Raw genomic sequence first — 13,925 nt, 5'->3', positions numbered from 1 at the left:
CTAACCATAACCATGTAACGCCGTAATTAAGATAACTCTGGAGACAATCGATTGCATTTAATATTTTAGCACTCTACCTTCCTTTTAAAAGAATAACTTGAGATCCAATCATATTTTTCTCAGGATACTTTAAATCATTATAAGATTCGAGTGCGAATCATCATTGTCAGAAGCAAAAAATTATTTAATAAAGATCAGGAAACTATTCCTACGATCGGAGTCTCGGAGATAACATATTATTTGTGTTATTTTTATATTATTTTAGTGTGAAAAATAAAGTTGGATAACGAATTTGTTAATAAGTCGTGATATAAATAAACATTTAGTTATATAATGTAAAACTAATGGTATATTATAAATTATAAATATAAATTAACAAATAACAAAGGTGGCTAAATCCCATAAATAGACTCTGATGTCATGTGTGATATTCTATTATTAATACTAATAACCATTAAACATATTTATATGCCTCAAACACGGTCTAATATTTATGAATTATGATTAATAGATAGACTTTTTAAAGCATTGTCCATTCATTTAACAGAAATCAAAATACATTTTAAATATCTAGAAAAAAAATTAAGAAAAAACTACACGCCGTTACATATGAGACTCATGATCACTAGTAAAATAAAATCCATTAATCATGATAATTATTGACACCGGGTTTATTGCTATATTTGGTTTACGTCTTCTTCTCTTTGGACATAAGATAAGATAAAAAGGGGATTGTCCGATTGCAATCGATGATGTTCCATGTCTCTTGTCACCATAATTGCATGGCTTCAAGATACAATTCTTATAAAAAAAAAAAATAATAATTATCAGCTGAGTTTATATAATATCTTTAAAGTCGATCATATTCAATTTCAAATGATTTTTTCTAACAATTTCCAAATTATATGAATTTAATCGTCACCTTTTAACGAGTTTCGGAGACTCAACTCAACTGTAAATTTTAGATATTTATAGAAAAACATTTATGAATATATGAATATGAATATCATATTAATAGCTCTATCTGCTTTGGTAATATTGAGCGGTCAAGATTTTCCTGTAACACCCTTTAAAATTGTCAACACCCTCAACTCAAGTCTTCCCTCATATTCTACACACTTTGTCAGTTTTTACCCTCTCTCTATACGACTCTTTCTCGTTGTTTCCTAGGGTTTTTGCTCAGGTACGTTCATCATTCATCCATGGATGCAATTGATTGCGTGGACATGTTTCTATGATTATGTTGGCTGTTAGATTCTACAATAACCCTTTTGGTTTTATGAAACGTGTTTTATAATTCGGTTCCGTTTAACGCTTGCTTTTGACAAATTATGCGCTCTGTTCTCGAATATCACAACTCAAGGCTTTCTTGTTGACTTAAAATTCTTGATTTCCTTTTTCTTTCTTTTATCAATGGAGTTCAATTATAGTATATGTTTACTTTTTAGCTGCTGCTGGATCACCTCAAATAATTCTGTTTTTATACTAGAATCCAGCGATTTTCAACTATTTATGATCCTATAAATTAACGAATAATAGGTATTTATCTCTTTTAAAGCTGATAAACTTTATGATCTGAATGTTGAATGTTGAGGGGTTTAGGTGATATGACATTTAATTAATGATTTCATTTTTTGTGGTAGATAGATAGATGGTCATGGATGGGCTATGGAAAGCGGATTATCGGCTATCGACCTTGAACGCCGCCAAATTCAATGGATCTGCCACAGTTCTATCAGATCAGAAGTTTCTTAACGCCATGAGTCTCAACGAAACATTTCTAGATCGAAATTCTACTACTCATACTCCCGAGTTGCCTGATCTGGGCCTTAGAAGATTCAGTCCTTCTTCTAGCTCAAACAATGAAGGGGACCTTCATGAAGATTTTGACCTTAGTGACGTAGTTTTCAAGTACATAAACCAGATGCTGATGGAAGAAGACATAGAGGAGAAGACTTGCATGCTTCACGAGTCTGCTGCTCTTCAAGCTGCAGAGAAATCATTTTATGATGCTCTTATGGTAAACGACCCTCCTTTCTGTAGTCCCCATCCTACAGTACCTCTGTATGATAATGATGGCAGGGAGGAGATTACCTTAACCGACTACAATTCTTTCATAAGTGGTACAAGTAGTCTTAGTTGTGATGTTAGTGATTACGATTCCCCTCTCGTCCCAAATGTTTCTATCAATCTTGATTCACAATCCAGATCTCAATCATCTTACTGTTCATCAAGCTGTAATAGTAATGGCATCGACAGTTTTACGGATTCGCCCCTGAGTATCCAAAGTGTTTCTGATATACTTGGCAGTAGCAGATCTGATCTGCAGTTTCAAAAAGATATTGGAGGATTGAGTAGGTTCCTTCTCAGCAATGAAAACAAGGAAGAAGCTAATGATTTGGTTATCAAAGCAGAGAATAAACAGGAAACCAATTCCATCCCAGAAAGAACAAGAGGAAAGAAAAATCCTTACCCTAAAGATGTTGATGATGATGGGAGGACTTCCAAGCAATCTGCAGTTTACACAGAGCCAACTGTAAGGTCCAAAATGTTTGATGATGTTCTACTTTGTAATGGAGGAAAAAACCATCTTCATTGTGATGTTGTCCCTAATGGGGTGAATGGAATACAACAAAAGGGTAATGGGGGAAAGGGTGGTCGTGGTAAAAAAGGTGTGAAAAAAGATGTAGTGGATTTGAGAACACTGTTGAGCCTTTGTGCACAAGCTATTGCAGCAAACGACCAAAGAAGTGCAGTTGATCTACTAAAACAGATAAGAGACAATTCATCACCAACAGGTGATGGAATGCAAAGATTAGCTCATTACTTCTCAATTGGTCTTGAAGCACGAATGGCTGGATCAGGTACTGAAATATACAAAACACTCCTTTTCAGACCAACATCAGCTGTAGATGTGTTGAAAGCTTACCATTTGTACCTCAGTTGTTGCCCTTTCATAAAGATTTCAAATTTCTTCTCTAACAAGACAATCTTGCATACTACCCAAAACAAAAAAAAGGTTCATATAGTTGATTTTGGCATTCTTTATGGCTTCCAATGGCCTTGCTTCATACAACGTCTTTCAACCAGACCTGGTGGGCCCCCTGAGCTTCGAATCACCGGGATCGACTTCCCGTGTCCCGGGTTTCGACCCTCACAACGGGTCGAGGAAACGGGTCGCAGGCTAGCGAATTATGCAGAAACTTTCAATGTCCCTTTCAAATTCAAAGCTATAGCTCAAAAATGGGAAACAATCACAATCGAGGATCTTGAATTGGATACCGAGGAAACCCTAATTGTGAATTGTGCGTATAGGTTTAGATATCTTCTTGATGAGACAGTGATGGTGGATAGTCCAAGGAATAAAGTTGTGAACTTGATTAGGAAAATGAAACCGGATATGTTTATACAAGGGGTGGTGAATGGGTCCTACAATGCTCCCTTTTTTATAACAAGATTCAGAGAAGCTTTGTTTTTCTTCTCTTCTTTGTTTGATATGATTGAGGCTAGTGTGGGGCGTGAGGTTCTTGAGAGGATGCTGATTGAGAAAGGGATATGGGGACAAGAAGCCATGAATGTGATTGCTTGTGAAGGTGGTGAGAGGATTGCTAGACCTGAAACTTATAAACAGTGGCAGGTTAGGAATATGAGAGCTGGATTCAGGCAACTCCCATTAAATCAAGAAATCTTGAAGATGGCTATGGAAAGGGCAAGGTCACGTTACCATAGAGATTTTGGGATTGATGAAGATGGTCATTGGATGTTGCAAGGGTGGAAAGGAAGGATTATGGTTGCATTATCTTGTTGGAAGCCTGTTTAGTTTCTAACCATGTCATGTGTTTTTACTTCCTTCAATGGAAGAAAGAAAGAGAAGAAGATGAAGATCAAGCATATGCGGGATGGATGCTTCTCTTGCTGACTTGATGGGCTCATGGGCTAAGTTTAAAAAGTATGCTACTTTTATAGATTTTGTTATTTAATTCACTTTTGTTTATATCATTATCATTATATATAATATGTAAAACCATACATTTCTACTGTGTTTTGCAATTAGCAGGCCATGTCTGCTTCTGAATGTTGGAACACTGACAAATGAAGCATCCAGGTTAGGCTTTTTATAGTCATATCTAATAAATTGGGAAATTGGGAAAAAAGTGTTTATGAGAATAATCATTGTGATTGTGGACTGGTGGGTAATTCATTAGAAAAAAAAAAAAAAAAAGAGTAATATAGGCTGCTTAATATCATTGTTCATGTAGTTTTGTTATTATTTAATGAAATTCAATTTGTTAGCGGAATTTGTTTTTTGTCATGATGTATTTTATTGTGTAGTGGTGTTTTGATTTTATTGAGGTGATGTTATTATGTTGGAAGATGTTACAGGAACGTGTTGTACGTATGGTATGCAGTGTAGCTGGACATGTAATGTATATGCGTTGGGAGGTAAGCATTTGTGTTGCGTGAGTGTGAGTGTGAGTGCATATATTAATTATTAATTATTAATTAATAATTAATAATAATAATGATAATATGGCAATCACATGGGGGGTGATTCTGATTCATATGAGGGCTGAATGACGTCATGGATTACAACATATGAGTTTGGGGTTGAAAGTGTCTTCTTGTCTCTAATAATGAAAATATATAGATTATTATATTTTAATACACCTGTTGTATAATATTAGTTTTTAAGTTAATGAAAATATATAGATTATTATTATCCTCATTTGAAAATAAGTGAAGACTTACAACTGCAAAGGAAATAGCTAATATTAAAAGAGAACAGCTATTTTGAGAGTGATGAAATAAATTGATTTTTTTGTATTATTAAATACTAAATACTAATGCATCAAGTCAAAACAAATAATGATACTGCATGAGTTGGTAGTGTTTTGAATACGAAGAGTCCTGATTATGATGAAATTTGACAAAGAGGGAGGGTAGTAAGAATAAGATAGATTATGTTATGGACATGTATTTGTCTCCATTCGAAGTTCAAATTCAAGAGTCAGCTAGCACAAACAAGTTTGTGTATAAATTTGGGTTGGGTTGGGCTGTAACTTTGAAATTACAACATGGTTTTGTGACTATTAGCCCAATCGAGTTGTTAGTTTGTTTTTTATTAGGTTGTGGCCAAGAAGAAATGAAAATATTTTAGGTTGTGATGCCTGCGAATTAAGATTTTGGCATAGTCGTCTAAAATAGGTTTTAATTTTTAAATGTGATTTAATTCGGTTGATAGTGCTAGCAGTACTATTTGAAGCGTTATCATACGACAATAAAAACTATTTTTTGCCAATTTAAAAACTACAATAATACTATGTAAAAAACTGTAAATTTGGACCGGTATGCGGAACACCGAATACTCTAAACGTAATGATTCGTTTCTAGACCATTTCCCAGCACATTTTCAATTTTAACCCAATATATAGCAAAGAATTGGGCAATAATGTTTATTTTTCAATTCTTTTTTTTTTTTTTACCAAAAAAGTAAAATTTTACCTTTTTGTAATTAAATAGATTGTCGTAAACAACCATTTACTATTTACTGTTTACTATTGGAGGGTGTTTGGATAGTTAAAAAAAAGAGTTTATAACTTATTGCTTATTCCTACACGTATAAGTTAAGTTTAAGTGTTTGAATAGAAAATATTAAAAATCAATTTATTGCGGTGGTGATAAGTTAAATAAGTTAATTTTAATAAACATTCTCCTCTTGCTCATAACTTATCGTTTATTTTTAATCCAAACACTTTGGAAAAATTGTTTTCTCTCTAATAAGTTAATAAGCAATAAGTTAATTTATCGAAACATCCTCTTAACCTTCACACACACACATACACACACTATATATATATATATATATATATATATATATATTCTAATTTTTTCTCATTATAATTTATGTTATTGAAAAACTATAGTAAAAAAAATTATTATAAATTTATACAACTTAAACCCAATTCTTTTATTAAATTTATAGTATAACTTAAATCTAACCCTTTTATTAAACACGGCCATATTTCATCGAAAATTTAAACCTAAATCCTTTCATTTATAACATGTCATAGTCATATATGATGTTTCATTCATAGTAACATGTCATATATAATGTTATATGTATCATATATTAGCATGCATATAAACTAAAAATATATAATATAATGTCATATGTATCATATATTAGTATGCATATAAACTAAAAATATAAAAACATATAAAAAAGACTATAATCAACAAGAAATTTCGAATCAACTTTATTCTTAGGAAAATAGATAATGTTACTTAATATCTGAAGTAACATTATTCATAACCCAAATAACCCAAACATTAAAGAAGCTGATATTTTCACTTTTCTATTTTATCCGTCCATTTAAATTTAAAGTGTTTTGACCTTTTTGCAATTATTGTTTAATTTTATATGAAAGACACAAATTATATGTTACTCCCTATCTCAGTTGGATAAACCATCACGACCACCATCTACAACCCTCTGTTTTGATTGAGGCTCACCATCACCTGCCATAATACACTCTCTTCATCCCAACCACCACACCATCATTTACTGGTGATTTTAGTGTCACCGGTTTATTTTATGTAATGAGATTTATTCATGTTTCATGAAGATTATATCGTAGTTTTAATATAAGGTTGGAGATGCGGAGTGCGCACTTGTATTAATCTAGATTGATCCCGATACGACTAAAGTAGCCAGGGTAACTTTGTGTGGTTATCAAGTGATAACTTCCTTATCCAAATGCAATTGAATTTTTTAAATTCCGGAAGATATTAGAATATTCTATTTCATTTTTGAAACGTACGAAATTCGTTCACACCAAATTCTCTCTTGTTTTTTTATCGATTTTTTGTGCCTAGAATCTTGATTGTTGTTCCTTTAAGGATTATCCAAGATCGAATTTCTCATAACCCAGACATATAGGAGAAATTAGGAAAGTGATCATATTCTATTTCTACACTATTTCTAACAATCGAATTGATATTTTTTGGTGATGTTCATGGCGGATTTTGTGACAAACATGACTTCGAAATTCAAAAAACTTGACAAATTTGAAGGGAATGATTTCAGACGTTGGCAAAAAAAAAAAAAGAGATACATTTCCCGTTGACAACATTGAAAGTGGTGTATGTGCTGAGTACTCTAAGCCTGGAGAAGTGGAAGATGAGACGCTGGAACAGACTCAGAAGCGTAGTAAGTGGGAAAACGATGATTATATATGCAGAGGACACATTCTAAACGATATGTCTGACTCCTTGTTCGATATCTACAAAAATGTTGAAAGTGCGAAGGCATTATGGAATTCCCTTGAATTAAAAATATATCGCTGAAGATGTTTTTGGTAAGAAGTTCTTAATGAGTGATTTCAATAACTATAAGATGGTTGATTCAAGGCCCTTAATTGAACAATATAATGAACTCTTTCATATCTTGGGGCAATTTACTTTACACAAGATGAATATGGACGAATCCATTGATGTCTCGAGTGAGATTGATAAACTTCCCTCTTCGTGGAAGGATTTCAACATAGTATGAAAAATAACAAAAAAAAAACGAATTGTCTTTGGTTCAATTGGGTAGTCGTTGCGCATAGAAGAATATCTTCGGGTGCAAGAGAATTCCAAAAATAAGGGAAATGTTCAATTTGGACAGTTGTAACGCCATTGTTCCAGGTATATATATATATATATATATATATATATATATATATATATATATATATATATATATAGAGAGAGAGAGAGAGAGAGAGAGAGAGATAGGTTCAAGTATTTTAACTAATTATTGTACATCTATCGTAGGCCTGACAATCGTGTCGTGTTCGGGTTGACGTGTCGCGGGTTAGCGGGTTTGGAACATAAACCCATATATGACCCGCCAACCCATTTATTTATACGGGTTTACATGTTGGCGGGTTCGTGGGTCAGATTTGGGTTCGTGGGTCCGAATTTTAGACATTTAAGTCTTAAACATCCAAATGAAAATTAAAAACATTCATAGAAACATGTTACAGACTTAGCCTTATAGGTCACGACTTACGACCTTAGACCATCCACCACGAGTCAAAATGTCAAAACAGTCAAATGGTCTATGAATCAATGGTATATATTATATAATACTTATTAAATATTAATACTTGATACATAAATACATTTAAAAATAAAATAATTTTTTTATTAAGAATATAAACGGGTTGGCGGGTCAACCCATTTATTTTTTGAAAAAAAACCCATATGTGACCCGTTTAATAAACGGGTTGTCGAGTTGGCGGGTTAGCGGGTTGAAAAACTCAACCCAAACCCATTTATTTCGTGTCGTGTCGTGGGTCGTGTCGCGTGTCGTGTCGAGAATTGTCAGCCCTAATCTATCGTATGCTATGAGAATGATAAAGAAAATATGTTGTTTGATAATATAAATATGTTCAATCTTACATAACTATTGTCATTAACACACATTCTCACTAATTAAATCGTCTATAAGGTTATTATACACTTATTATTATTATTCTCATTTCTGTCAGAATGTTGTCAGAATATTTTATTGGGTCGTATTCTGTCAGAATGAAAATGAGTGAACAACGATGTGTGAGAACAAAAAAAAAATACTAATTAACGAGAATGCATGAAAATGACTATATTCTTATAAGGTTGAATGTATTCGTATTGCTAAACAACTTATTCTCTTACTAATTCTCATAGCATACGATAGATGTACAATAATTAGTTTGAATAGAATAACCTAAGCCTCTCTCTCTTTCTCTCTCTCTCTCTCTCTATATATATATATATATATATATATATATATATATATATATATATATATATTCATTTTAGCGTTGATTCCATAAAAAGATTGCAAAATTGGTCCCTACGACGGGCATACGAGATGGGTACGCCGAGCGTAGGTCCTTGAAGTTGGTCGTGAAATCCCCCGTGTACGCTAGGTATTGGGCGTACTCAAGCAGAGGGAAAACCCTAATTTTTAGGGTTTTCTACCCTATTTAAAGAACTTTATGGCCTTAAACCCTTTCTTACCTCCAACCTCCATCTCGAAACCCTAATTGTTGTGTGTGTGTTTTGAAGCTTTAGAGTGACATTTTGGTGTTATTGGTGGTCAAGGAAGACCTTTGGATTTGTGGTGTTTCTCTCAAGCTTTTGGATCCAGATTCTTCTCATCTTTGTGCATCTTATGGAGGTATAAGGTTCATACCTTGGAGATTTCTTTGCTATATTTTGTTTAAGCTTAGATTCATATTCTTTTTGTCCCAAAACCTTGATCTTCGTGGGTATGTAATACTCCAGAGCTTTTAAGCTGTCCTTTCAGATGTTGTAGGGTGTATAGTGTCATAAAAATGCAAGCTTGGTCCTTAGTATTCATCCATGTAAGAGTTATGGAAGTTTAGATGATAATATAAGTTAGGGTTTTGGTTTTGAGCTTCTTTTTCCATGCAAAGGCATAAAGGTTGCAACTTTATGGCTTTAGACGTTTTATTAGGCTTGAATCTGAAGTTTGGACGTTAAGTCTTTACCTATTAAGACCTTAGTTTAGAGATTTGGAACTCAGGTGATTACACTAAGAGTAAACCTGAGTACGCTGGGCGTAGATGGTTATGGCCCCGTAACCTTTCCTTGGATCGACTGTACGTTGGGCGTAATGTGGAGTACTTCGGGCGTACTCCCAGAAAATCATTGGCCCATTTTTAGGCCTTGGGCCATTACGGATTTTGGGCCTTGATTAGGTGGGTTAGGTATGGGAAGGGCAAAATGGTCTTTTTACCTTAATAAGATAAAAGATGATTTGGACCATTGATTATGGGTTAAAAACCTGATTTTAATTAGGGTTGTCTTTAGGTTTTGCTTAGTGAAAGGAGTCATGTTAGCAGCAGCTCGAGTATGAGATTCAGTTATCTTCAACTAAAGGTGAGTCTTACCACACTAATGGATTGAAGGCACCAAGGCCGACCCACTGATTCGTATGTGTAGAATGTATGCAGTTATGTGACTATTACTGATGTGATTATCTGATATATATTTAGAGCCAATCTAGGTTCGGAGTCATTATGGACTCGAGGTTGATACGAACCCGATACAACTATTTGTTGTTCCTTGGGGTTGATACGGACCTGAGGGTTGTTGCGGACCTGACACAACCACGTGTTGTTATATTTATATGTATGATGTATGTGGTATTTTGGGAAAACTCACTAAGCTTTGCGCTTACAGTTATGTTTTTGGTTTCAGGTACTTCTGGTACTAAAGGGAAGGGTCTGACATGATGACACAACATCCTCCCCCTAATGATTTCTGCATTTATGATCTCTTTTACTATGATGTTTTGTGATAATTTGTATTTTGGATGATTTTGAAACATGTGATGTTTGAGATTGATGAACTTAAAAATAATTTTTTTAATTATGAATTTTGGGTCGTTACAAGTTGGTATCAGAGCCTTGGTTTGAGGGATTCGGGCAAGCTTTTAGTTGTGTCAGAACTCAAACTGAGGAAATGATAATCTTTTCAAAAGAAAATTCAAATTCTGAAAAGATTTTCACAAAGTAAAAAGGAGGGGTGCGATGTGTGCAATCAGTCGAGCTCAAGTAAGTGATTCCTAAAATATGCATATCTATGTGTTTGTGATTAGTACGCTTGATATATGAGTTGCATGTTAGAATCGGGCTAAGGATACCTTTAGGAATTGCATGATAGAATTTCCTGATTTGTGTGATGCCTTATAGACTAGGGGATTTAGATGTTATGTATCTCTTGGAATTGATATTGGCTCAATTAATTGCTAAGTGTGTGCTTTACAAGCTGTATACGATTAGGATCATATAGCCCTAGAATGAACTGATTTCCCATTCCTTTTTTTGTTGTGGACTTAGGGTAGAATCATCATTTGATAGTCTATGTGATCCTATTTTGTGTATAACATGCATGTATAGGGCAACTGACAATGTTGATTGAGATTCTTTGTATGGTAGAGTCGACCAGATTGAGAATTCCTAGGAGAGCCTAGGTAATGGCATAGTAGATTTTGTATGATATATAGCATAGGATTGGTATATAGGTTTAGTGTGGCGACTTAGAAGAATCAGGACGATTCTTGAGGATGGTACAAATAGGTGTGGAAGGTAGTATTAGGTTTGTACTACTGGAAGCACATGATCTGTACTCGAGACAAGGAGGGGCATGGGGATTCTAAGGAGAATTGTATAATGAGAGTTCCCTTGAATTTTATGGTGATTATTTATATGTTTGTATTTCAATTTGAGTATGGTCGTGATCACTCGAGGATGAAGTTTTGACTTTGGTTGTAGTTCTAGCTAGGGCACATAACCGATTGATGAGCGGCTATGCGAGTTCATTACGGCCGATGTCACTCGTGGTATTATGGATGCTACTCCTATGATGTTTGGTACCATCAAGGAGGGGATTATAGAGCTTATGGATTAGCAACTTAGGGCCTTTCGAGTCGAGATTGCGGCAGGTCAGACTCAGTTAGGAGCGCGAACTCCCTCATTTCGGGAGTTCAAGGCTTGCGGAGCTCAAGAGTTATTTGGGGCTAAGAACCCAATTGCCAGCCGACGTCGGATCGCTGACATGGAAAATGCTCAGCGGACAATTTTTTGCCCAGAGGGGGAAAAGGCAGGGTTTGCATCCTGCCTGCTGAGGGACCGAGTACGTTATTTATGGGATGAGGTTGGCCGAGTCATGGGGGCTGAGGCAATGGCAACCATGACTTAGGAGGAGTTTTTTACGAGGTTCCAGAGGGATTTTTCACCGACGAGCGAGGTGTAGCAGTTGACGAGGGAGTTTGAGGACCTTCTCCAGACTATTGAGACTATGGCGGAGATCATCGCCAAGTCCCGGGAGAGGGCACTTTTAGTTCCGCAGTACGCTGCGGATGATGAGATGAAGAAGACGAGATATCATAACATGTTAAGGGACGACATCTAGGAGTTCGTGAGCGTTTTGGCGTGAAAGAACCTGAATGATATGATTGAGAGGGTCTGTAAGCGGGATATTGAGCCGGAGCTTCAGACGACATGTAAGACGAAGCAGGTGCAGACCGTCGTGGGCCAGGCTAAGAGGACCAAGGCTTCTGATTTACATTCTAGGGGCCAGTAGGGTCAGGGTCGCTGCAGCAATGACATGAAACACAGTAGGGCATGTTGATCAGTGGGTTCGGGTTGTTACAGATGTGGTCAGTCTTGTCATATGAGTAGGGATTTCCCCCAGAGTGCATTGATCTATTTTCACTGCAACCAGATAGGACATAAAAATGCCGATTGTCCGAGGTTGTCAGGAGGGGCAGTGGGGGTGCCTGCACCATCCACCTTGAGGATTACTAATGGCCTCTAAGGTAAAGCAGAGCTACTTGTGGTGAAGAGCAGGACATTTCAACTAACTACCGATGAGGCTCGAGTAGCACCAGATGTGGTTGCCAGTATGTAATTTTATTATATATTTGTTGTTTTCCTTATTTATGCTTATATTGTATTTATCATACATAAGGACTTTCTTAGTCAATGATATAAATTCTCATGTTAGTGGTTGTCGGTTTCACTGGGATTCAGGAAGTGATCATCTGGTTCTTAGAAGTGTGTGATGAGTCGGTTGGGGTCCTAGTCAAGAATCGAGTTCAGTTCGAATTTTCGGTCGAGGGTGTGCTCGACTCTGAGGGTTTTGGATTGACAGATTGAGGGTTTTGTTAGGTGCCAGGGCTCAGCAGTGCATTCAGGACGGGAGTGCGGGTAATTTAGCGTGTATGGTAGACACGCGGGCCATGGAACAGACCTCGAATTTCCGAGAAGGTGGACGATCGACTGAAGGCTTGGTAGGGCGGTCCAGTCATGCTGAAGACTATGTTTATGTTTGTAGATCTATGATCGGGTATTGAGTAGGCTGAGGACTCCGGTGTATCTTGGTTGATTAGAAGTTGTTATTAGTGGTCGGACGGAGTTCAAAGGACCTTGGTGATCTCATCAGTTCGGAGTGTCTCCGAGGTTTCATCTTCTTGGATCGGGTAATACTCTAGTTGGGGACAGAGAGTGGATCCGAATGGGTGTTTTAATTAAAATGTTGGATCCAGCAGTGTTTTAGCCGAGAATGTGGTAATAGACACGTGGGGCAGGGAACAGACCATGATTTTCAGAGAAAGTGATTGATTGTTGTGAGGCCTAGGGTTAGGCCGGAATCTAAGTATACAGAATGGAGCTGGAGTTCGGAACCCCAAGAGGGCGAGAACAGTATGCATGAGAGAGATTCCTAGAAAGAATTGTTCAGGGTGATGTACGAAAATTTTGAGCGGTCCGGATAGACTGAAGGCCAGTGGGCGTACTAGTTAGGCCGAAGGCTCGAAGAACGGTCCAGATAGGCTGAAGACCCAAAAGGGCGGTCCAGACATGCTGAAGGTTCCAAGGGTGGTCCAAATAGGCTGAAGGCCTGGTAAGGCGGTCCAGTCATGCTGAAGACCCCGTGTTTGTTAGTCGATCGATATGCGGAGAATGAGTGAGTATGTCGTCATGCGATAGCAATCGATAAGGTCTGGCCCCAAGTACTGATTAGGATGATGAAGTTAGCTAAAGGCCGTGTGTGGGCCTTGTTAGTTGTGATCAGATTCAGAGCATATGGGAGTTAGAGAGTAGCGGTTTCTCTACATGGGTAGTGTAGAGTGGAGTTTTAGCACTGTGGCACTTGTTGGTGTGATAAGGGTCGTCGAGTAGACTTCCTTGAAGAATGGAGGAGGAAGGTATGTAGCTCCGGGAAGGAGTGTTGGTCATCTGAAAGGAAAGCAGTAGTGTAAATGGATGAGCGAAAGTATTTTAGTTATTGATAGTGAGCACTGAGATTGTACCAGTTATGTGGAAGCACATCCAGGTGGGATGTCCGTGGAGGTTGTGGAATGG

General features: G+C 36.5%; 1 pseudogene across 8 annotated transcripts; it reads left to right on the top strand.

Moving 5' to 3' along the window:
• The first annotated feature begins 1,034 nt into the window (after positions 1–1,034).
• LOC145088492 (scarecrow-like protein 9 pseudogene) lies at positions 1,035–4,663 on the top strand (annotated as a pseudogene). Of its 8 annotated transcripts, none has more exons than XR_013701154.1 (4): positions 1,035–1,183; positions 1,648–3,949; positions 4,058–4,105; positions 4,384–4,663. The product of XR_013701154.1 is annotated as a scarecrow-like protein 9 pseudogene, transcript variant X4 (transcript). The 8 variants fall into 8 exon arrangements; XR_013701156.1 differs by having other exon boundaries at positions 4,375–4,663; XR_013701157.1 differs by having other exon boundaries at positions 4,055–4,105.
• The last annotated feature ends 9,262 nt before the right edge of the window (positions 4,664–13,925 follow it).

This window comes from Lactuca serriola, chromosome 2, assembly GCF_051521515.1.
Source record: "Lactuca serriola cultivar US96UC23 chromosome 2, Lser_US96UC23_V15, whole genome shotgun sequence".
NCBI lineage: Eukaryota > Viridiplantae > Streptophyta > Magnoliopsida > Asterales > Asteraceae > Lactuca > Lactuca serriola.
This window is presented reverse-complemented; position numbering and strand designations above follow the sequence as displayed.